The sequence below is a fragment of the Macaca fascicularis genome, chromosome 2 (genome assembly GCF_037993035.2).
Source record: "Macaca fascicularis isolate 582-1 chromosome 2, T2T-MFA8v1.1".
In the NCBI taxonomy this organism is placed as follows: Eukaryota; Metazoa; Chordata; class Mammalia; order Primates; family Cercopithecidae; genus Macaca; species Macaca fascicularis.
Genome location: NC_088376.1, coordinates 26818323 through 26842193, shown reverse-complemented (window position 1 = coordinate 26842193; position 23871 = coordinate 26818323). Strand labels below are relative to the sequence as shown.

The following is a 23871-nucleotide window of genomic DNA, read 5'->3' as shown; positions in this document are numbered from 1 at the left end:
GCTGGTCTCAAACTCCTGACCTCAAGTAATTCGCCCACCTTGGCCTCCCAAAGTGCTGGGATTATAGCCTTGAGCCATTGGCCCGTGGCCCATTTACACTTTTAAATGTCCAAAAACTTTCTAACTGAAATATTCTGTCTTTTAACTGCAACTCATTTTTCCGGACTTTGTGAGTGACTCTAAAATTTGAAAGCTAATAAACAACAGTATCATAGTTTTAATTTTATTAATATTTTTGTTTGCTGGCTGGATAATGTGACAGAATTAGGCTTCTTTTTTACACTTGATCTTAGCCAAAAGGCCGAGAAGCTATTTGACTTCTTTTTTATGCTTTCAATACTACATATCTTGGCTCGTTCAAAAGGGAATTATTTTAGCTTCAAGCAAAGTAGCTTCTCTTTTCTTATTATCCATCAACTGCTTAAAATTCTGTCTTTTTGTCTTCTACCTATATAAACCATGTTTTCCTAGTTTCTTTTTGCCTTTATTTTCTATAAACCATGTGTTTTTATTTTAATGTAAAACAAATTTTCCTCTTGTTAGTCATCAGTCACAATGTTTTCAGCCCTACTGGTCCCATGCTTTCTGCCTTATTCATCCATCATTCTACCTGCAGACCCTAATTCTAGACTTTCTCCACGATCTGACCTTACACTCCTCTAGTTTTCTATTCCACGCACTTCCATGTACTCTATAGTTTCTAGAAATATTTAAAGCTTTCATCTGTTGGCAATCTCAAACACCTCTGTTCTTTTGCAGCTATATTTCCTTTTTGTATCTCTTTAAATTTAAGAAAATCTCCAGAGAAAAGAGATTGTATGTGTAGAATCTTTGTGCCATTTTGAAATATAGAGTTATTTTTAAATGTGTTTTAAATAACAAATCTAAAGAAAAGTAATCTTGATTCCTAAAAATGTATATTCATCCAAAATACCTGACATCAATAGTTTGCAGGTAAAGGATTATTGTTGCTCATATTTGACCATAAAAAACTATTCCATTTAAATAATAGGCTTTCTAAGTAACATTTTGCCATGAAGAACAGATTTAGGATCATGTCACTTCCTCTGAAATCTTCTGGGAACTCTTAGAGTTACTTTCCTTTTCTTGGAATACATAATTCCTTCCATCATGAAAATAATATATGACAGCTAAAACTACATTTTTAGCCTTCCTCTGTTGCTAAATTTTCTTTGTCTTTTAAGTAAACTTTCTAAACCAGTTCTCCAGATCTTTCTGGATAACCATTTGCATTCTGTAAAGGAATCTTGGCTCAAAATAAGTAAACATAAAGGCAATCACAATAAAGGAAATGTACTAGTGCTATAGATTTCTGTTAATTACCTGGCAAAATAATCTGGCTGCCTACGCACCTCCGGGATAGTGATGTTAACTCTTAAGAAAAACAAATCATGGATCAAGTGTCAGTCTACTAAGCCAAATTTCAAACTACTCCAAAACATTCCACAGGAAAGGGCCATATACTGCATAACATACCTTGGCAGGAGTTCCCACAGCTATTTTCACTTTATCATATAAATCCACAAAGGAATACATTAAAGACAACACAGGGTTCAAATAGGTGATAAAGGGGATAGCTGAGCATGGAAAATGGAGAGATAAAATTAGTCCTAAAGCAATAAGGTATCCTGGCCTGGCGTAGTAGCTCATGCCTATAGTCCTAGTACTTTGAGAGGATGAGGTACGGGAACCACTTGAAGCCAAGAGTCCAAGACCAGCCTCAGCAACGTAGCAAGGCCCCATCTCTACAAAATTAAATAAATATAAATATATATATACATACACATACACACACACACACACACACACACACACACACACACACACACACACACATTTGGGCATGGCGGCACGCACCTGTAGGCCCAACTACTTGAAAGGCTAAGATGAGAGGATCACTTAAGACCAGTGGGTTGAGGCTATAGTGAGTCATATTTGTGCCACTGCACTCCAGCCTGGGTGACAGAGGGAGACTCTGTCCCTAAGGAGGGAAAAAAAGAAGGTATGTTGGAATACAAATATTGAGGTGGGTACGTCTGTATTGGCCTTCTAGAATAGTGCATACATTACTGTTTTTATCTTGAAAAAAACTACTGGGAAGATTACATAAAATAATATATGCAAAGTACTTAAGGTAGGCATGTTCAGAATCCATAATGGTATTGCGGTTTGCAGAAACCATTATCCTCCAGATACTGAGGGCCAAATAAACAGGAGAAATTACAAGACTCCTATGCTGTATGTCCAATGCTTATGATCATGATTATATAATTAGAATATTCTGTATTGATTGTAGAGAGATTAGTTAATATAGCAAAGACCTGAAAACAATGAATTAAAGACAAATTGAGGAGGTGGGGCAGTTTGATAAAGTTCTAAGAAGCTGAACATGCAGACTTGCAAGAAGGATGGAATTCAATCAGTGCTGACAAGGGGGAAGGATGCTCTCTACGTGGACATAACATGTTTCCTGCATCTCTGTGGAGTTTTGTTCAAGGATGGATACATAACGTGTTTGGGCAGATAAAATAATGCAAAACAAATGGTTCTGACCTTCAGAAAATAACCCAGAATAATGAAGCATACACAAACATATAAATATATTTTAATTTGAATTAGCAAGTATTGAAATAAAGATATAAGTAAAGTACTTGGGAAGAGAGGGGAGGGGTCATTTACTCAGTTTGTGGGTATCCTGGAAGACTTCAAATGAGTGATAATATTTGAACTTGAGTAGGAATTATTTAGTTAGTAGAAAATGATAGAACAGAAACACCCATGTAAACGTGTGAAAGAATGTGATGTCAGTAAACATTTAAAATTTTGGTATGAGTGGAGAATAGTATATGTGGAAGAGATGAAAGTGGCAAGATAGATTGGGACATGCAAATGAATTTTCCTGTGTGTTGTGTTAATGAATTTGGACTTTTCCCCTTTTAGCAATGTTAGGTTAAAAGGAACATTCAACTCAAAAGTATACATAAAGAAATTTGTATTTTAGAAAAAAATAATTTGGACAAGAACTTGAAGGAAGAAAGTCAATCTGGAGTCAAAAAGACAAACTAAGAAGTTTCCTTTTGTAATAGTCCAGCTGAAAAATACAGGACAGAATTCAGCCTACAGCAACTGGAAGACTGCAGGAGAGACTGGGGACATTTTTAGGATACAGGCTTTTACGTCAGTGTTACCTATTTGAAATAAGGCCCCAGAAAGGCTCATTCTTCTCATGTGGGTAGCTGAATGAATAGTGACAACACAGACCATCATAGGAATAAAGGAAGAATGGCAAATTTTAGAATGATGTGTGGACAAGGAAATTAGTGAGTTCATATTAGGAACATTAAATTTTAGCAGGTTTTATGAGATATGTAGTAGATATGTAAAACATTTAAAATAACGTTCAGGAGTTTTAAAATGTGTTGAATGTTGAGGTTATACATTTAAGAATTATTGGTGTAACTGAAGACATAGGAGTGAATGATATGTAACAGACTTTAAGTAACATTAGAAGAAGCAGGGCTACAATGAGATTCCTGGGAAAGCACTGATGTCTTCAGGAATGGTAGAGAAAAAAGATCCAACAGAGGAGCCTGAAGAGGTGAGAGTGGGAGGAGAGTAAGAATGGGACACATATCTAAAGGGAAAGAGGACTTAGAAGAAAGGGATTATCAGACAGGCCAATTTCTGTGCAGTTTTTGAAGGTTTTTTTTAAAAGTAGGTTCTATTATCTCCTTGGGATGCCCAATTTTAGTGCCCATCAGTTTTTAATGACTACATTATAAGCATGTAGTCCATGGCAGGCACTGTGACTAAGCCTGAGGATAAAAAGACAAGATAAAGTTCCTCATCTCAATGAGTGTGCAGTCTAGCGGGGATGACAAATGTACGTAGAGATAAATACCACACAACATGATATTATGATAATTGCTGTAAAACAGAGTCATAATTAGAAACACAAGGGAGGAAATAATGAATATTGTTGGGGATGGGTCATAATAAGGCTTTATGGTGGGAGAAAAGTTACAAGTCAAGAGCAAAGTTGTTTTCCTCAAGGGTTCAGCTTTTAAGACTTTCATCTCATAGCTAAATGGAAAATTTCTGATTAATTACAATTACTAGCTTCTTTCAAAAATTTACCTTTATTTTAAAATTCATATTTTATGATTTAATTTTTAGAATGCATAATGTTAATGTTTAAAGACCTCCTGATTTAATAGAAGAATGTATGAAAAACTTAACTAAGAATAATAAGCATTTATCAAATGGTATATAACCTTATAGAGATAACATACAATATATATATAAAGACATTAAAGAAAAAACTAAGACATATATTTATGGATAGAAAGATTAAAAATAATTTTTAAAAGTCTGTTAAAATTTAACTACAGAGCAAATGCCATGTGAATAAACTATAATACGATTTTTCATAAGGCTTGATAGTATAATTCTAAAATTTACATAGGAGAGGGAGTTACCAAGAGTAGATAAACCACCCTTAAAGAATGAGAACATATGGAGGCCATGACCTACTAGACATCAAGCCTTATTTTATAGCTATGGATTAAGGTACTGGCACTCACCCAGAGGAAAAGAAATAGGCCACTCCAACAGATGTGAAGCCTACAAGCAGATCCATTTTCAAATGTAATGTGCTCATTCATCCACTCACTCAATTAGTATTACTGAGCACTGATTATGTGCTAGGCATTTTTCTAGGTTTTGGGGTTCCAGCAGTAAATGAAACCAACAAAAGTCATTTTCCTTATTGTGTTTACGTTTTAGTGGCAGAGAGACACAATAAGATAAATAAGACAAGTATATACAAATACAAATAGTCACAAGAGCATTGGAAAAAATAAAGAAGGGACGTGGGATTGCAAAAGTTTGGAAAAGTATTGAATTTTAGATATAAATGGCCATATGTGGCCTCACTGAAAAAAATGACTTTAGAGAAAAAGGCTGAAGGAAGTACAGAAGGGAGTATGTCACTGCCTAAGGGAAGAGCACTTCAGGCAAAGGTCAAAGCAAGTGCAAAGACCCTGCAGTTGGGGTGTACCTGAGGCAGATATGTCATTGTGATTCAGTGGAGACAGAAAAGGCAATGAATGAGCTGGGACAATTGTTTATTCTTAAAGAAATGAATTTTGTACCCTATACAAAAATTTCCAGTAGATCATAGACTTAAATGTGAAAAGCAAAATTTTACCTCATAAAAGAAAAATATTGTAATGGCCTTACTGTAGGAAAATATTTTTACATAACACAAAAAAAGCTTGCAACAGCTTTGAAACTAAGAACATTTGTTCATCAAAAGTCACTAAAAAGAACAAAAAGACAAGTTACAAATATGACAAAGGATTAATATCCTTCAAATGTAAAGGACTCCAACAATTTAGTAAGAAAATCATATTCTAAGAGAAAATGGATATTTCACAGAAAAGGAAACATTTATACCAATAAACATAAAATTATTCTTAGTCTCTAGGATATTTACTGAAAAAAGTCAAAATTACTTTTGGATTCTATTTTTCATCTAAAAGATTTACATACATTTAAAAAAATATATAACAATAGCAATCACTGATGAAGATGTAGAACAAAAAGAACTCTTATACATCTAGGTGGGAGTAAAAACTAGTAGCACTTTTTGGTAACTTCTACTGAAGTTATGATCCTAGTACTATAAGACCCAGCAATTTCTTTTCTAGGTAATAGACTGTAAAGACTCATGCAGCTGTGGACAAGTAGGCATGTGCAAGAGCATTATTAACAGCAGTCTTTGTAACAGCAAAAGCATGCATCCAGATATCCATCTACAGTAGAATAGACCTGCACCCTATGGTCTATTCATACAGCAGATGAGCTACACAGCACAATAAGAAAAGAGTGCAGTTAAATGTGTCTACATGGATGGGTCTCAGACACATAATAGGGAGTGGAAAAATAAGTAATGGGAGGTTACTATGTATATGTATATGCTATGATATTTCATAATGAAACACTTTTTATTATGATTACCTCTCACAGGGAGGCAGGGGGATATGACCAGCAGAGAGAAGCACAAATTATTTCAAAGGTGAAAGATAAGTTGGGTACGAGGTACACGTTGTTTGTATTATATTATGCTTTTATAATTTACATATATACTATGTATATTTGTATACATCAAATATTTTATTGAAAAAAGCAAAATGAGAATTTATAGAATAATATAACTTTATAATGAACTTTTTAAAATTACGCTATAAAAAATGAATTACATTGTTTTTATCTGTTGAATTTTCATCCTGAAAAATGACCCAGACAACCGATCATTCAGTATAGTCAAAATTAACAAAGTGGAGGCAGTGAGTGTTCTTTCTGCTTTTCTTCCTTTCATTTCTTGGTGGAGATGAGCAGAGGATGTAGTATTAACCCCCAAAATACCTATAATAGCTATCCAATGCTGTCGAATCAGTGAGAAAACCTAAAACATAAATATTCAAATTAATTGCATTTCCATTATATTTTTTAGACAGTAAATTAAAATATTAAATATGTATACAGGATGTTTATGTTACATGCTAGACGTAGTAACTCAAAATAAGTATGAAAAATGTTTCAGGCCAGACGCAACTTCTCACACCTATATGTATACTTAGCACTTTGAAGGCCAAGGCAGGAGGATCACTTGAGCCCAGAAGTGTGAGACCAGCCTGGGTAAAATAGCAAGACCTTGTCTCCACAAAAAAAATTTTTAAAAATTAGCTGGGCATGGTGACATGTGCCTGTAATCCTAGCTACTTGAGAACCTGAGGTATGAGGATCGCTTAGCCAGAGTGTTCAACCTGCAGTGAGCCAATATCATGCCACTGCACTGCAGCCTGAGAGACCATATCTCAAAAAAAAAAACAAAGTTTTATGAGGTTCCTCATACTTTCTTGGAATTAAATTGGAATCAACAGAGATACCATATTGTAAATTGTTTTACGAGTGCCCCTTCAATAAACAAAATAATTTTACAGTATTATATTTTACATAACCAAAAGGAAATGAGAAGTCCGTTTGTTCCTCTATCACTTAAATACTTCTCAGGAGGGGAACATCAGTGAATGGTTAGCAAAACAGAACAAAGTGAAAATGAAATTTAATAGACTTACAGAATCATTATTCACCAAGATTTACCTTTAATGAGTCGATTACATGATTAATTACTATAATAATAATTGTTCAGTTTTAAAAGTCAATATTTTAGTCTAATATGAATATAATTTACTAGGTACTCATAAATATTTGCTACATTGTCCTCACAAAGAGAAAACACACATGCAATAAATTTAGTATGTGTTAACCTGCTTGGGGTCACACCCTGAACCTCCATTTACCAGGAAGCACTCAGCTTCTGAAATCGTAAACTCATTCATTCTGTCCACAAGTTTCTTTGAATTCTAGTCTGCTTTTTTTTTTTTTTAATTAGAATGAAAAGTTTATTTGTAAGATGGTTGTTTACTCTCTCTCTCTCTCTCTCTCTCTATATATATATATATACACACACACACACATATATATATATGGGGGTAGAGAAAGAGAGAGGGATTGTCATAATGATCCTCTAGAGGACTCACAAAGGCCTATATAATATACACCTAAAGCTTAATAATAATAATTCATATTAAGTACTCCTTTTTCTATTATACTTTATTTTCCAGGATACATGTGCACAACGTGCAGGTTTGTTACATATGTATACATGGGTCATGTTGGTGTGCTGCACCCATTAACTCGTCATTTCCGTTAGGTATATCTCCTAATGCTATTCCTCTCCCCTCCCTCCTGCCCCACAACAGGCCCCGGTGTGTGATGTTCCCCTTCCTGTGTCCAAGTGTTATCATTGTTCAATTCCCACCTGTGAGTGAGAACATGCAGTGTTTGGTTTTCTGTTCTTGGAATAGTTTGCTGAGAATGATGGTTTCCAGCTGCATCCATGTCCCTACAAAGGACATGAACTCATCCTTTTTAAGGCTGCATAGTATTCCATGGTGTTTATGTGCCACATTTTCTTAATCCAGTCTTATTGATGGACATTTGGGTTGGTTCCAAGTCTTTGCTATTGTGAATAGTACCACAATAAACATATGTGTGCATGTGTCTTTATAGCAGCATGATTTATAAATCCTTTGGGTATATACCCAGTAATGGGATGACTGGATCAAATGGTATTTCTGGTTCTAGATCCTTGAGGAATCGCCACACTGTTTTCCACAATGGTTGAACTAGTTTACAGTCCCACCAACAGTGTAAAAGTGTTCCTATTTCTCCACATCCTCTTCAGCACCTGTTGTTCCTTGACTTTTTAATGATCACCATTCTAACAGGTATGAGATGGTATCTCATTGTGGTTTTGATTTACATTTCTCTGATGGCTAGTGATGATGAGCATTTTTTCATGTGTCTGTTGGCTGCATAAATGTCTTCTTTTGAGAAGTTTCTGTTCATATCCTTTGCCCACTTTTTGATGGGGTTGTTTTTTCCTTGTAAATTTGTTTGAGTTCTTTGTAGGTTCTGGATATTAGCCCCTGTCAGATGAGTAGATTGCAAAAATGTTCTCCCATACTGTAGGTTGCCTGTTCACTCTGATGGTAGTTTCTTTTGCTGTGCAGAAGCTCTTTAGTTTAATTAGATCCCATTTGTCAATTTTGGCTTTTGTTGCCATTGTTTTTGGTGTTTTGGACATGAAGTCCTTGCCCATGCCTATGTCCTGAATGGTATTGCCTAGGTTTTTTTCTGGGGTTTTTATGGTCTTAGGTCTAACGTTTAAGTCTCTAATCCATCTTGAATTAATTTTTATATAAGGTGTAAGGAAGGAATCCAGTTTCAGCTTTCTACATATGGCTAGCCAGTTTTCCCAGCACCATTTATTAAATAGGGAATCCTTTCCCCATTTCTTGTTTCTCTCAGGTTTGTCACAGATCAGATGGTTGTTGATGTGTGTGGTATTATTTCTGAGGGCTCTGTTCTGTTCCATTGGTCTATCTCTCTGTTTTGGTGCCAGTACCATGCTGTTTTGGTTACTGTGGCCTTGTAGTAGTACAGTTTGAAGTCAGGTAGTGTGATGCCTCCAGCTTTGTTCTTTTGGCTTAGTATTGTCTTGGCAACGCGGGCTCTTTTTTGGTTCCATGTGAATGTTAAAGCAGTTTTTTCCAATTCTGTGAAGAAAGTCATTGGTAGCTTAATGGGATGGCATTGAATCTATAAATTACCTTGGGCAGTATGGCCATTTCCATGATACTGTTTCTTCCTATCCATGAGCATGGAATGTTCTTCCATTTGTTTGTGTTCTCTTTGATTTCACTGAGCAGTGGTTTGTAGTTCTCCTTGAAGAGGTCCTTTACATCCCTTGTCAGTTGGATTCCTAGGTATTTTATTCTCTTTGAAGCAATTGTGAATGGAAGTTCACTCACGATTTGGCTCTCTGTTTGTCTGTTACTGGTGTATAAGAAGATTTTTGCACATTGATTTTGTATCCTGAGACTTTGCTGAAGTTGCTTATCAGCTTAAGGAGATTTTGGGCTGAGACAATGGGGTTTTCTATATAATCATGTCATCTGCAAACAGGGACAATTTGACTTCCTCTTTTCCTAATTGAATCCTGTTTTTTTCTTTCCCATGCGTGATTGCCCTAGCCAGAACTTCCAACACTATGTTGAATAGGAGTGGTGAGAGAGGGCATCCCTGTCTTGTGCCAGTTTTCAAGAAGAATTCTTCCAGTTTTTGCCCATTCATTTTGATGTTGGCTGTGGGTTTGTCATAAATAGCTCTTATTATTTTGAGATATGTCCCATCAATACTGAATTTATTGAGAGTTTTTAGCATGAAGGGCTGTTCAATTTTGTCAAAGGCCTTTTCTGCGTGTATTGAGATATTCCTGTGGTTTTTGTCTTTGGTTCTGTTTATATGCTGGATTACGTTTATTCATATGTGTATATTGAACCAGCCTTGCATCCCAGGGATGAAGCCCCCTTGATCATGGTGGATAAGCTTTTTGATGTGCTGCTGGATTCGGTTTGCCAGTATTTTATTGAGGATTTTTGCATCGTGTTCATGAGGGATATTGGTCTAAAATTCTCTTTATTTGTTGTATCTCTGCCAGGCTTTGGTATCAGGATGATGTTGGCCTCATAAAATGAGTTAGGGAGGATTCTGTTTGGAATGGTTTCAGAAGGAATGGTACCAGCTCCTCCTTGTACCTCTGGTAGAATTTGGCTGTGAATCTGTCTGGTCCTGGACTTTTTTTGTTGGTAGGCTATTATTGCCTCAATTTCAGAGCCTGTTATTGGTCTATTCAGGGATTCAATAGACTTCTTCCTGGTTTAGTCTTGGGAGAGTGTATGTGTCCAGGAATTTATCCATTTCTTCTAGGTTTTCTAGTTTATTTGCCTAGAGGTGTTTATAGTATTCTCTGGTAGTTTGTGTTTCTGTGGGGTCAGTGCTAATATCCCCTTTATCATTTTTTATTGTGTCTATTTGATTCTTTTCTCTTTTCTTCTTTATTAGTCTTGCTAGCGGTCTATCAATTTTGTTGATCTGTTCAAAAAACCAGCTCCTGGATTCAGTGATTTTTTTTTTGAAGGGTTTTTTGTGTCTCTATCTCCTTCAGTTCTGCTCTGATCTTAGTTATTTCTTGCCTTCTGCTCGCTTTTGAATGTGTTTGCTCTTGCTTCTCTAGTTCTTTTAATTGTGATATTAGAGTGTGAATTTTAGATATTTCCTGCTTTCTCTTGTGGGCATTTAGTGTTATAAATTTCCCTCTCCACACTGCTTTAAATGTGTCCCAGAGATTCTGGTATGTTGTATCTTGGTTCTCATTGGTTTCAAAGAACTTTATTTCTGCCTTTATTTTATTATGTACCCAGTAGTCATTCAGGAGCAGGTTGTTCAGTTTCCATGTAGTTGAGTGGTATTGATTGAGTTTCGTAGTCCTGAGTTCTAGTTTGATTGCACTGTGGTCGGAGAGACAGTTTGTTATAATTTCTGTTCTTTTACATTTGCTGAGGAGTGCTTTACTTCCAACTTTGTGGTCAATTTTGGAATAAGTGTAATGTAGTGCTGAGAAGAATATATATTCTGTTGATTTGGGGTGGAGAGTTCTGTAGATGTCTTAGGTCCACTTGGTGCAGAGTTGGGTTCAATTCCTGGATATCCTTGTTAACTTTCTGTCTCATTGATCTGTCTAATGTTGACAGTGGGGTGTTAAAGTCTCCCATTATTATTGTGTGGGAGTCTAAGTCTCTTTGTAGGTCTCTAAGGACTTGCTTTATGAATCTGGGTGCTCCTGTCTTGGGTGTATATACATTTAGGATAGTTAGTTCTTCTTGTTGAATTGATCCTTTTACTATTATGTAATGGCCTTCTTTGTCTCTTTTGATCTTTGTTCATTTAAAGTCTGTTTTATCATAGACTAGGATTGCAACCCCTGCCTTTTGTTTATTTACTTGGTAGATCTTTCTCCATTCCTTTATTTTGAGCCTATGTGTGTCTCTGCACGTGAGATGGGTCTCCTGAATATAGCACACTGATGGGTCTTGACTCTTTATCCAATTTGCCAGTCTGTGTCTTTTAATTGGAGCATTTAGCCCATTTACATTTAAGGTTAATATTGTTATGTGTGAACTTGATCCTGTCATTATGATGTTAGCTGGTTATTTTGCTCATTAGTTGTTGCAGTTTCTTCCTAGCATTGATGGTCTTTACATTTTGGCATGTTTTTGCAGTGACTGGTACTGATTGTTCCTTTCCATGTTTAGTGCTTCCTTCAGGATCTCTTGTAGGGCAGGCCTGGTGGTGACAAAATCTCTCAGCATTTGCTTGTCTGTAAAGGATTTTATTTCTCCTTCACTTATGAAACTTAGTTTGGCTGGATATGAAATTCTGGGTTGAAAATTCTTTTCTTTAAAAATGTTGAATATTGGCCCCCACTCTCTTCTGGCTTGGAGAGTTTCTGCCGAGAGATCTGCTGTTAGTCTGATGGGCTTCCCTTTGTGGGTAACCCGACCTTTCTCTCTGGCTGCCCTTAACATGTTTTCCTTCATTTCAACTTTGATGAATCTGACAATTATGTGTCTTGGAGTTGATCTTCTCGAGGAGTATCTTTGTGATGTTCTCTATATTTCCTGAATTTGAATGTTGGCCTGCCTTGCTAGGTTGGGAAAGTTCTTCTGGATAATATCCTGCACAGTGTTTTCCAACTTGGTTCCATTCTCCCCGTCACTTTCAGGTACACCAGTCAGACGTAGATTTGGTCTTTTCACATAGCTCCATATTTCTTGGAGGCTTTGTTCATTTCTTTTTACTCTTTTTTTCTCTGCACTTCTCACCTCATTTCATTCATTTGATTTTCAATCACTGATACCCTTTCTTCCAGTTGATAGAGTTGGTTACTGAAGCTTGTGCATTTGTCACGTAGTTCTCGTGTTATGGTTTTCATCTCTATCAGTTTGTTTAAGAACTTCTCTACATTGGTTATTCTAGTTAGCCATTCATCAAATGTTTTTTCAAGGTTTTTAGCTTCTTTATGATGGGTTCAAACTTCCTCCTTTAGCTCGGAGAAGTTTGATCAGCTCGTCAAAGTCATTCTCCGTCCAGTTTTTCCGTTGCTGGCGAGGAGCTGCGTTCCTTTGGAGGGGGAAAGGTGCTCTGATTTTTACAATTCTTAGCTTTTCTGCACTGCTTTTTCCCCATCTTTGTGGTTTTATCTACCTTTGATCTTTGATGATGGTGATGTATAGATGGGGTTTTGGTGTGGAGGTCCTTTCTGTCTGTTAGTTTTCCTTCTAACAGTCAGGACCCTCAGCTGCAGGTCTGTTGGAGTTTGCCTGAGGTCCACTCCAGACCCTGTTTGCCTGGGTATCAGCAGCAGAGGCTGCAGAAGAGTGAATATTGCTGAACAGCAGTTGTTGTTGCCTAATCGTTCCTCTGGAAGCTTCGTCTGAGAGATGTACCCAGCCGTGTGAGGTGTCAGTCTGCCCCTAGTGGGGGTTTTCTCCCAGTTAGGCTACTCGAGGGTCAGGGACCCATTTGAGCAGGCAGTCTGTCCGTTCTCAGATCTCAAACTCCATGCTGGGAGAACCACTACTCTCTTCAAAGCTGTCAGAGGGACATTTAAATCTGCAGAGGTTTCTGCTGCCCTTTGTTTGACTATGCCCGTCCCCAGAAGTGGAGTCTACAGAGGCAGGCAGGCCTCCCTGAGCTGTGGTGGACTCCACCCAGTTGGAGCTTCCTGGCTGCTTTGCTTACCTACTCAAGCCTCAGCAGTGGTGGGCGCCCCTCCCCCAGCCTCGCTGCTGCCTTGCAGTTCCATCTCAGACTGCTGTGCTAGCAATGAGGGAGGCTCCGTGGGCGTGGGACCCTTTGAGCCAGCCGCAGGATATAATCCCCTGGTGTGCCGTTTGCTGAGATCTTGTTAAAGCACAGTATTAGGGTGGGAGTGACCCGATTTTCCAGGTGCTGAGTGTCACGGTTTCCCTTGGCTAGGAAAGGAAATTCCCTTCCCCCTTGTGCTTCCCAGGTGAGGCGATGCTTCGCCTGCTTAGGCTCTCACTCGGTGGGCTGCACCCACAGTCCTGCACCCTCTGCCCGACAGGCTACAGTGAGATGAACCCGGTACCTCAGTGGGAAATGCAGAAGTCACCCATCTTCTGTGTCACTCACGCTGGCAGCTGGAGGCTGGAGCTGTTGCTGTTTGGCCATCTTGGAACCCCCCCTCCCAGTCTGCTTTTTCATCTCACTATATCATGTTTTTAGCCACATTCGGAACAGTTTTTTTCCAGGTGTAATTCCTTCTCCAGTATCTAGCCTAGAAACCTTTGTATTTCATACCAATGGTTTTCATGTTTCAGTTGCTCCACTGTACTTCCAGCGTATTTTTGTTTAAAAGTTTTCTTCATAGATCAAGCAAACCTCTGACTTCTTAGCTATTCATATTATTACGGTTCATCTTTACTGGCTGTTTAAACCCAATACTTCCCGTTACTAGCAATGAGATAATAACATGTGACATATAGGCATGCTGTGGAGATTAAGTGAGATTATATTTGCAAAGGACTTAATTACTATAGTTTCTGGCATAATTTCTTCATAATTAGGATTTATGATTATTAGTTGTTTTCTTGACTTATCTAAAGCAAACACCTATGTAGATTTCCTGCTGGTTTCCACATTCTTGCTGCTTTTCTGTAAGATCCTTTATAAGATACGGCTCCTCTTCCCATCAGTTGAATGATACTGTTCTTCAGTATTCCATCTGTATTCCAATCTGATGATTTATTTATCTGTTGTGATTTAGTATTCTTGTAAAAGGATACTACTTTTTGAATCATAAACAAACAGCAGGAGAAACAAGTTAATGATTGCTACAGATGGCAATACATTGATGTGTCTTGCATTACCCTCTTCTAATTGTATTCTCTACAATAGGATTTATATTTTCTCACAGCGCTTTTCCTCCTTAGTAATTTTGTCTTCATGGCAAAAAAACAATTATTGCATTATGTGTAATTTTCTGCTCTTTGAAAAAGAGAACAAAAAAAAAATCTATCTGAAATAAAGCTTAGGTTTGCTGAAACGCCCATTCTCATGTCAGATCGTTTAGATGAGAAAGGAATGGCAACTTCTATTTTAGGAATTTGAATCCCAGCAATAGGTACCTTTCAAGAATAAAACCTATTCCATTTTCTTCTAAGTAGAAAACAGAATCTGTCAAACAAAGTACAGAACTTCCACAAGGGAACATTCTAGAACATAAAGCCATTCATTGATCTAAATCAAATGAAAAGGTGGTGGATCTCTTAAGCAGGCCCTTGTTTTAACATGTTCTGTTCCGGGCAGCAAGGGCTGAAATATGCCCTGCACAGCAAGCTTCTGACCGACTTGGAAATCACATCATGTGTGGCAGATCCTTGCGTGACCTCGGAGTATCCTCCACACATCTACAGCCACCCAGGAATAATAGCTTCAGGTCACCAAATGCCTTTTCCCAGCTGCTGTGTGTCATGCTTGTGCTCATCTTTCTTTTCTGGTCACTCCCAACTAGTCCTGCTTGAGATCTCTCAACTCAACTCACTTCTTGTTTGTTTTATAATGAGGACTCTGGCTATCTATCTTTAAAGGAAGGACCTGGGATGTGATAGCCAAGGTTCTGGGTTTTCTCCATCCTTCCCTACCTCTCCTAGCTTCAAGGCTGCCGTTAGCAGTGATTCCACCTCCAATCCATTGCCTCACTTCCTAGACAAATCTTTGTTTCTTTCTGTCTTTACCCTTGAACCAGATCCAACTCAGGGCCAAAACATTAAAAACAATTTCTGAAATGGAAATAGCTCTTACTGTATCCTTTGTGGACAAAGTTCCATGATTAACGTATTTTCTATACAAGTTTAAAAAAGAGAAGGCCGAGGAAGGGGCAGAGAAGTAAATAAAAGCCTTTTGCCGTCTCTTGCCTTCAGTATTAGTAGTAAATCTTTCTTTCTGAACACAATCCCACCTTACTCAAACATATGTGTGAGCACACACACATGCCAATATGTACACAAATGCATTTTAAAAATATGAAAAGGGTTTACTTTCCTTCTGGATTTTCTCGATACAGACTTTTAAAAAAAATACAGTGAACAACAGGAAAGAAATTGTATTCTGAAACCATGGCAATAAAAAGAAATAAAAATAAGCTAGCCCTTAAGAAACTGTTCAAACATGAGAGAGAGGTTTTTGGGGAGGCAAAAGAAGTGTCAGGGCACTGGTCAGAGTTAAGAGGCTTTCTGATGGATTTATCCCACCATAAAGACCCAACTCCACTACTGCTTCCTGTCTAAATCCTGATTTCCTAGAGCAAAGCTTGACCTATTAATGAGTGGTTATACTGAAACAGTTGAGGCAGTATCACTAACTACAAGGAGACAGTAGACACACAGCTTTTCACTGGAGTTGCTGACCCACAAGAACACAGGGAATGAAAGGCAAGAAGCAACTCTAGCACATAGGACTTTTGCATGATAGAGTTGGTCCATCCAGGCAGTTCTAAAAGTTGTTCTTTTATCAATTAAAATCAATTAAAACCATCAGTTAAAACCATACCAATTCTGTATAATGCTTTACACCAGACCTACCAAGATTATTCACACTTACTTTTCAGTGTCCGTTTGTTCTCTGGACTTCCCATGGTTGTAGAGCTAGCTAACAGATGAGGTCTGTGTATTTTTACTTTAAAACAGCCCTGTCTCAGGTTAGCTTCCCAGAAGCCGACTCTGAGACAAAGATTGCACCGTGCAAGTGGTTTTTAATGAAATGCTCCTAGGACAGACTAGTACACTTGAGGAGAAGCAGGACGGGGATAGGGAAGATGCCAATCAACGGAAGGATTTCAGGCCCAGGCTGTGGAAAATGGCTTCAGCCTGATCCCACAGGGGTTGGAAACAAAAGTACATCAAAGTCCAGAAGGGTGCACAGATATTGTAAACGGGATTGAAGGGGCCTGAGTAGATAACTGATGGTGTCCACTAAAGGCCCTTTAAGCCGTCATGACATAGCCACTGGGAATTTAAAGCTTGGTGATCAGTCTGACGTGAATAAGTATTGGGGTGAAATATAAGCCAATCCTAAATTGTAAAATTCCCTGTGCCTTGCCTTGTGCCAAACAATTTTTAAAGTTTTCAATAAGTTTAATCCTGTGTTCATTCATAATGTTATTCATATCTACTGGCCATAACTGATAAAAAGAAGATCCGAGACCCATAAACTCATGACCTGTGATCTAACTTCCCTTTATAATGAGCTATTGAACCCATTATAATTATAAACACATTTTTAAAAACACACTGACATACACACAGCTATGTATTATATAGTCAATCAAGTAAAGTACAAAATTAAACTGCGCATTTGCTATCACAGGTAAAACCAGTAGTTAATTACATGCTCTTTTTATAACCAGCATTAAAGAGTTGTGACATTTTCCAGCCCAGGCTTAAAAAGATACTTGTCTTAATAGAACTTAAACTGGGAAAAGGAACCTATAAAACATGCTTACCAGTGCTCACATACATGAGGGAGCTACTGAGTTTTATCAGATATCCATCAGACCTCACCCAATATTTCTCTCAGGGACAAGAATAAGTTTGATTCTTTGTTCAAGGTCCTATAAATGCCTGTAGTGGAGACTTTTCACCTTTATTCAGTTCTTTGCTTCAACCTCCAAGCAAGCCCTATTCACATATAGGTCTTCAGGCTGGCACACCTGGGAGACAGAAACATATATAACCTGCCATTCTCATTATATATATAATTATATCCCTATACATATGTATATACATGTATTATATCCCATTATACATAATATATGCTTTATATATGTAGCACATGTAATATATATAGTAATATATGTATTATATAATTATATATGTTTATGCAATATATATGTATGTAATATATACATAGTAGGAAAACAGTGTACCTACTACATGAGCAATGTTGAATACCAGACCATCTCTAGAAATTGGAATGGACTGATACTTAGTTTACTATTTTTTAATTTTTCTCTTCTATCCCAGGACTCTATGTTCAATGTGATCTAGCCAAGGGCAGTACTTACTATCATGGAATACATTGTTTTCAACAGAATCACATTTTGTCCAAGTGATTTTTGAACAGCAGAAATAGTGATAAAGCTCTCTTAGTGAAGCAAACTAAAACTGTTTTCAGACATAAACTTCTAGTCCAAGAAAGGCAAGGTAAAGAAGATAGTCATGAAGGTCTAGAGTGATCTTTCATGAATACCAGCTGTATCATATGTCAGCCCCCAATCCTTCATTTCTATGTGGTTTTCTAAAACAAAAAAAAAGCCCAAACCTAATTCTTACTTAAGTATCTTTAATCTAGAAGCACAAGTATAAATGCGATTTCACAATGCAAAGGCATTTTTATTTTCAGGTGGTAAGAACCAGCAATTTAACAGCTTTGTCTAAAACGTAATGAACATTTAGCTGCAGAAATTAGAAACTCTTTGTCCATTACCTTTTAACTAAAAGGAAAAGATGATTCAGGAAAGAAAGTTATCCAAAGTTTGTCAGCCAACTCTGAATTTCAGTTTTCACAGCGGCAAGGAGGGAAGAGGATTAATTTGAGTCGGAAGCAATTAGTGCCAAGCACTTCAGTAATTTTATAACACAAAGGATAAGTAAAATAACAAAGCAAAGATTATAGAAAGTTACAAACCACACTATTCAGTTCACAGAGCTGAAGATACTTATAAGAGTGAGAACTTACTATTCTTCAGAGATTCCAAGTCTCATTTTCAAATAGTCTCAAGAGACATATTCTTTATCTGTCAAATATATTCTCATTTTTTGAGGTGATACTATGAGGAAATGAGAGCTTAGGGGTGCAAGTATTTTTTTAGAGACAGTCTCTTGCTCTCACCCAGGCTGGATTGCAGTGTTGCAATTATGGCTCACTGCAGCCTCAAACTCCTGGGCTCAGGCAATCTTCCTGCCTCACCCTACTGCACAGCTAAGACTACAGGCAACATCATGCTTGACTTTTTTTATTTTTTTGTACAGTTGGAGGTCTTACTATGTTGCCCAGGTTTGTCTTAAACTCCTGGCCACAAGCGATCCTCCTGCCCCAGCCTTCCAAAGTATTGGGATTACAGGCATGAACCAATGTGGCTGGCCACAGGTAATTTTAATTCCACTTCATGCTCTTAGGGATTTGGGTAACTGCCATACCTATGTTTTCTCTTCTCTTCATAGGTTAGAAATACTGTCAAAGTTAATGGTGGCGAGGAAAGGAGATCTTTACGACATTCCTTGGCTTCTCCCCTCACTTTCAGGCCTGAAAACAACTAATTCAGCCTAAGAATGCATCTGTCTGCTAATTCACTTTGAAGAAGAAGTTGCAAGATAGAAAAGGTATTATCATGAAATTATTTAATAAGGTATTTATAATAGTACATTTTTAGATTTGAAAAAAATACCACTGACCGAAAACCAAGGCATTTTATCTAAATAGGGCTTGTTTGAAAAATGAAGCTATGTTTTAGTACAAAGTTTAATCAACTAGTTATAATTTACAACCTAACTAATTAATTGCTTCATTTTCTTCCTTGGTGGGGACACTCATAGGATTATTTTCAAGTAGTATTATGTGACTCAAGACCTATAATTTATACCACATTGGTATTTATTAAATAGAATAAATGATGTTCCTGCAACGGTATTCAACTTATGTTAGTTAAAAACTGTTAATTCAAAAAAAAGAAAAATAAAAGAATGGAAAAGAAAATGAGCCATGATCTCTGCTTCCACAAGACTTGTAAATGTAATGGACACCCAGTATCGGCAACATACAAATGAAATGGCATAGGAATTTATAAAGGAGAAAGAGAATGAGAATGATTTTTGACTGGTGTAAAGAAGGAAGACTTAAATGGAAAATAGTTTTAAAGCTCAGACTTGAGAATTAGGTAGGACCATAAACAAAATGGAAGGAGTGGTGTGAGGCACATACAACAGGGCAATTACACGTGAAAGTAGATGGAATGTAAAAGATATAGAGGCAAGAAAGCATTTTCAGCCAAATGGGGGTTTTGTAATTTATCTGGAACATTAACCTAAGCGGTTTTAAGATAAGCTCACCAAACATCTTGAGAGTAATTTTGAATGGGTGGAAAATGGCATCATGGACACCTTTAGAAGGTGTAATCCAACATTCATCTGGAAAGGTAGTTAAGTAGGGAAGAATGAAAAGACACAGGGATCTCTTTTATATGGCAATGATCCAGGCAGCACTTAATGGGTATAGAAAAGCAAAAGATGATCTGGCAGGATGATTGAGATTACAAAGAAGAAGAATTAAACAGAATTAATAAATATTTATTGATTTACGTGCTACCTTAAAGGAAACTACTACTTTATAGAATACCTATAGCAAACACATTTCTAATAATTCATAAGGGGCTGAAACATTTATCATAGGAGATAACCATTAGAATCTTATAGAAACCAGTCCTGCAAATAAATGCTGATTTTTTTCATCATTTTCAAAGAAGGTATCTATAAAGATATACTTAGCTTAATATATACATGGGTAAAATTATACACATACATCTCATTTCTGATTTCAGAGTTCTAGATTTAAAATATGTTTCAAAAAGGTAAGGATAAGCAAGAGATCATAGGTTACATGCATGTAGCTTTTAGCCTGAGTGAAAAAATCCACAATAATAATTTTAGAAAACATAGAAGCCTTTTAAAACTTGCTCATTAAAAACATTTACGAAAAATTGCTGTCAAGCAGCACAAAACATATTCCCAACTGGAACATCATATGTGAATAAACCGTATTATTGGACTATAATTGAATTTAATGACAGTGAAGCAGTGTCTTTGTTCAAAACTGAAGAAAGTGAGATTTCTGCCCAACAGACAAAAGACTAGAGTCTCAAATAATATCTGTTGACTTGGCTACTGAGAGAAAAAAATGACTCAATATTTCAAGCATAAATTCATGTCTGAAGAAGTTATTTTTACTTTAAACCACAAATTAGGTACTGTGACTTAAATAAAGGAAATAAATATCTGAGGACTTGATTTGTGAATGCTAATTTCTAACACAAAACACCCAGTGAGTTTCATGATACATGTTCTCATGGCCTCTCAGGTAAATACCAAAATTACATCTTATTTACTCAATTTTTTTTTTTTTTTTGAGACGGAGTCTCGCTCTGCCGCCCAGGCTGGAGTGCAGTGGCCAGATCTCGGCTCACTGCAAGCTCCACATCCCAGGTTCACGCCATTCTCCTGCCTCAGCCTCCCGAGTAGCTGGGACTACAGGCGCCCGCCACCTCGCCCGGCTAGTTTTTTGTATTTTTTAGTAGAGACGGGGTTTCACCGTGTCAGCCAGGATGGTCTCGATCTCCTGACCTCATGATCCGCCCGTCTCGGCCTCCCAAAGTGCTGGGATTACAGGCTTGAGCCACCGCGCCCGGCCCATTTACTCAATTTTTAAATGATTCCAGAGTTCACTATGTTCCCTTATGATCAGAAAAATGTTACATTGGGATCATCTCCATGCCTGAGCTGAATGGAACTAGGTGTCCTTAGGTCTCCCTGCCATGTTTGAAACTGCTTCCAATGTTGCATTTATAAAAAATGGCTGAAGAAATTTCCACTAAAACAGTAGTGACTTCCAAATAAACTTCAAATCACCTATTTTTAAACATGAATCTGGTGTCACCTATAAACTTTTCTACAGGAGGTTACCAAAATGCGAATGCTTTCTCATTGCAGACTAGCTTTATTACAGACTGACATCCAGCCTACTCTCAACAAACAGAGAGCAAACCATTTGATCAATTTGGCTGAACTATTTTTTTGTATATGTGAGGGTAACAAAGTTGAAAAAGGATTCCAGAAAGATCTTTTGAGGGATAAGTCATAGTGTTTGGCAAATACCAAATACTGAACACATACTACTGAATGAATGAATGATGTGTGGTATAAAGAAATAAAACATTAAACAAAATTTCCATTTTATACTTTTAAAATCAAAATTTTTCCTAAGTTGCCAAAACACGTTTTCCAAAGTTTGCATAGGAGACAATTTCTCCAGGTGGATGGGAATAGCTACTATTTATTGAAAATCTGCCACGAGCTAATCCTTTGCTGACTATAATAACGATCCATAGTACAAACATGGAGTTTGGTATTAGTCTTCCTATTTAACAGATGAGGAAAATCATGCCCGGAGAGGTTATTTCCTTAAAATCACTAGGATATGTAGGATAAATAAGCTCATCAGAAGGTACTTTAGTTGAAAGAAAATAGAATAGTCTGAAGATTTAAAAATCTCCAAGAAGCACCCTCCCTCCCTCCCTCCCCTCCCTATCTATCTGCCTACCTACAGAGACTGGACTGCACTGGCAAAGGACACTCCTGTTGCAGGCATGTGAACCAGAGCAACTCCATCTTGAATATGAGCTGGGTCAAATGATGTTGAGACTTACTGGACTGCATTCCCAGATGGTTAAGGCATTCTAAATCACAGGATGAGATAGGTGGTCTGCACAAGATACAGTCATAAAGACCTTCCTGATAAAACAGGCTGTGGTAAAGAAGCCGGCTAAAACCAAAACCAAGATAGCCGGGAGAGTGACCTCTGGTTGTCCTCACTGCTACACTCCCACCAGCCCCATCACAGTTTACAAATGCGGTGGCAACATCAGGAATTTACCCTATATGGTCTAACTAACTAGGGGAGGCATGAATAATCCAGCCCCTGTTTAGCATAATAAAGAAATAACCATAAAAATGGGCAAGCAGCAGCCCTCAGGGATGCTCTATGGAGTAGCCATTCTTTTATTCCTCTACTTTCTTAATAAACTTACTTTCACTTTATGAACCTGCCCTGAATTTTTTTCTTGCGTGAGATCCAAGAACCCTCTCTTGGGGTCTGGATTAGGACCGCTTTGTTGTAATACTTCCATTATCGCTGATAGTTTTATTGAACAGCATTGAAGAGATGAGCAATTTGTGTTACAGCCACCAGAAAGGTTAAACGATGCCTCTCAATAACATCTGAAAACCCCTGAACAAGACCCACACTCATTAATACCAGTCTTAATTAAAAAAAGAAACAGTTTTTAGCCTTATCACTCCATAATGCTGATTCTGCCACTACTCATGCAGAACATCAAATTGGCTTATTCGTGATTTATTCTTGAATGCAAATTTAAAACTGATATCATAAGATATTTGAAGGAAACTTTCAAAATACAAGACAGAGACCTAACAAAACAAAAACAACATACACACACACACACACACACACACACACACACACACACTGAGAGCAAATACAGAGGAAACGAGCAGTGCAGGTAACAAATAAGATAACAATGTATTCATAAAAATAGAAAAGGATGCTGTTGAATATCCAAAAGAAAAAGAAAGCTCTGAGAAATTATAAGAGTATATACATATAAACAGGTTTTAAAGATAAACTTGAGAAAGGTTCTTAACTTTAAAAATAAAAAAGTCAAATGGATGAATAGATTAGAAGATAATGAAATTAAAGATTAATTTTGGAGAGCCATCTTCTGATTAATGAAAATTGAAGAAAAAAAATCCTGACAAAATTTGCATAGAAACTTGTAGTAGAAGCCTATGGAACACTTACTATGTTAATAATCCTAATGAATAATTCATAATAAAAATGTTCTTTTTTAAGGAGGTTTCTATTTTTCACTATGCATGTGAATTACTTTAATAACAAAAATTATTTGAAACCACAATTTTACAAAACAAGGTTGAATCCATATACTCCACTTGATGGGTCACCAAATTATTTAGAAAGTCACACTTGTGACCAGTTCCGCAAAAGATTTCTTTATAAAGTAGATGTTAAACCACAGCCAGGACAGATCTGAATTCTTCCTGCTGACTCATTTGCATGAATGAAGTAAAACAGTCAAAACCGCAAGAAAGAAAAACTCTAGCTAATGAGGCCATTTGTGCAAATTCATTAGCATGAACACTTCCAATTGATTAGCACAAAGTGTTACAAGGAAACCTCAGGAGTAAAAAGTAACACAAGATTGTAGGCTGCTGTCCCAAGATGGAGAAAATCCCTAGGGATGAGACACTGGAGAGTTAAGCATATGGCCTCCTTTGCTAATAAGTCTAAAAAGAAATAACTACCAGAGCAACTTCTTCACTTTTATTATTAGAAGTGAAATCATTTAAGGAAAGCAAATTTTAGTGCTAATTATTTGTAAAACGTTACCATTATTTGATAAATGATCACCACACTTCTCTTGCTCAC

General features: G+C 37.1%; 1 protein-coding gene and 1 long non-coding RNA gene across 7 annotated transcripts in view; one reads left to right on the top strand and one right to left on the bottom strand.

Annotated features, from left to right (window-relative positions):
- ZNF385D (zinc finger protein 385D) overlaps window positions 1-23871 on the bottom strand; it is a 990373-nt gene that overhangs the window by 174045 nt on the left and 792457 nt on the right. The window lies entirely within an intron of this gene.
- The window catches only part of LOC123571674 (uncharacterized), a 130236-nt gene that overhangs the window by 47033 nt on the left and 59332 nt on the right, over window positions 1-23871 (top strand). For all 3 annotated transcript variants that reach the window (XR_012430643.1, XR_010584913.2, XR_010584912.2), the window contains exon 2: window positions 18801-18959. This is a non-coding gene — a long non-coding RNA (uncharacterized lncRNA). The remainder of the gene's footprint in view (window positions 1-18800; window positions 18960-23871) is intronic.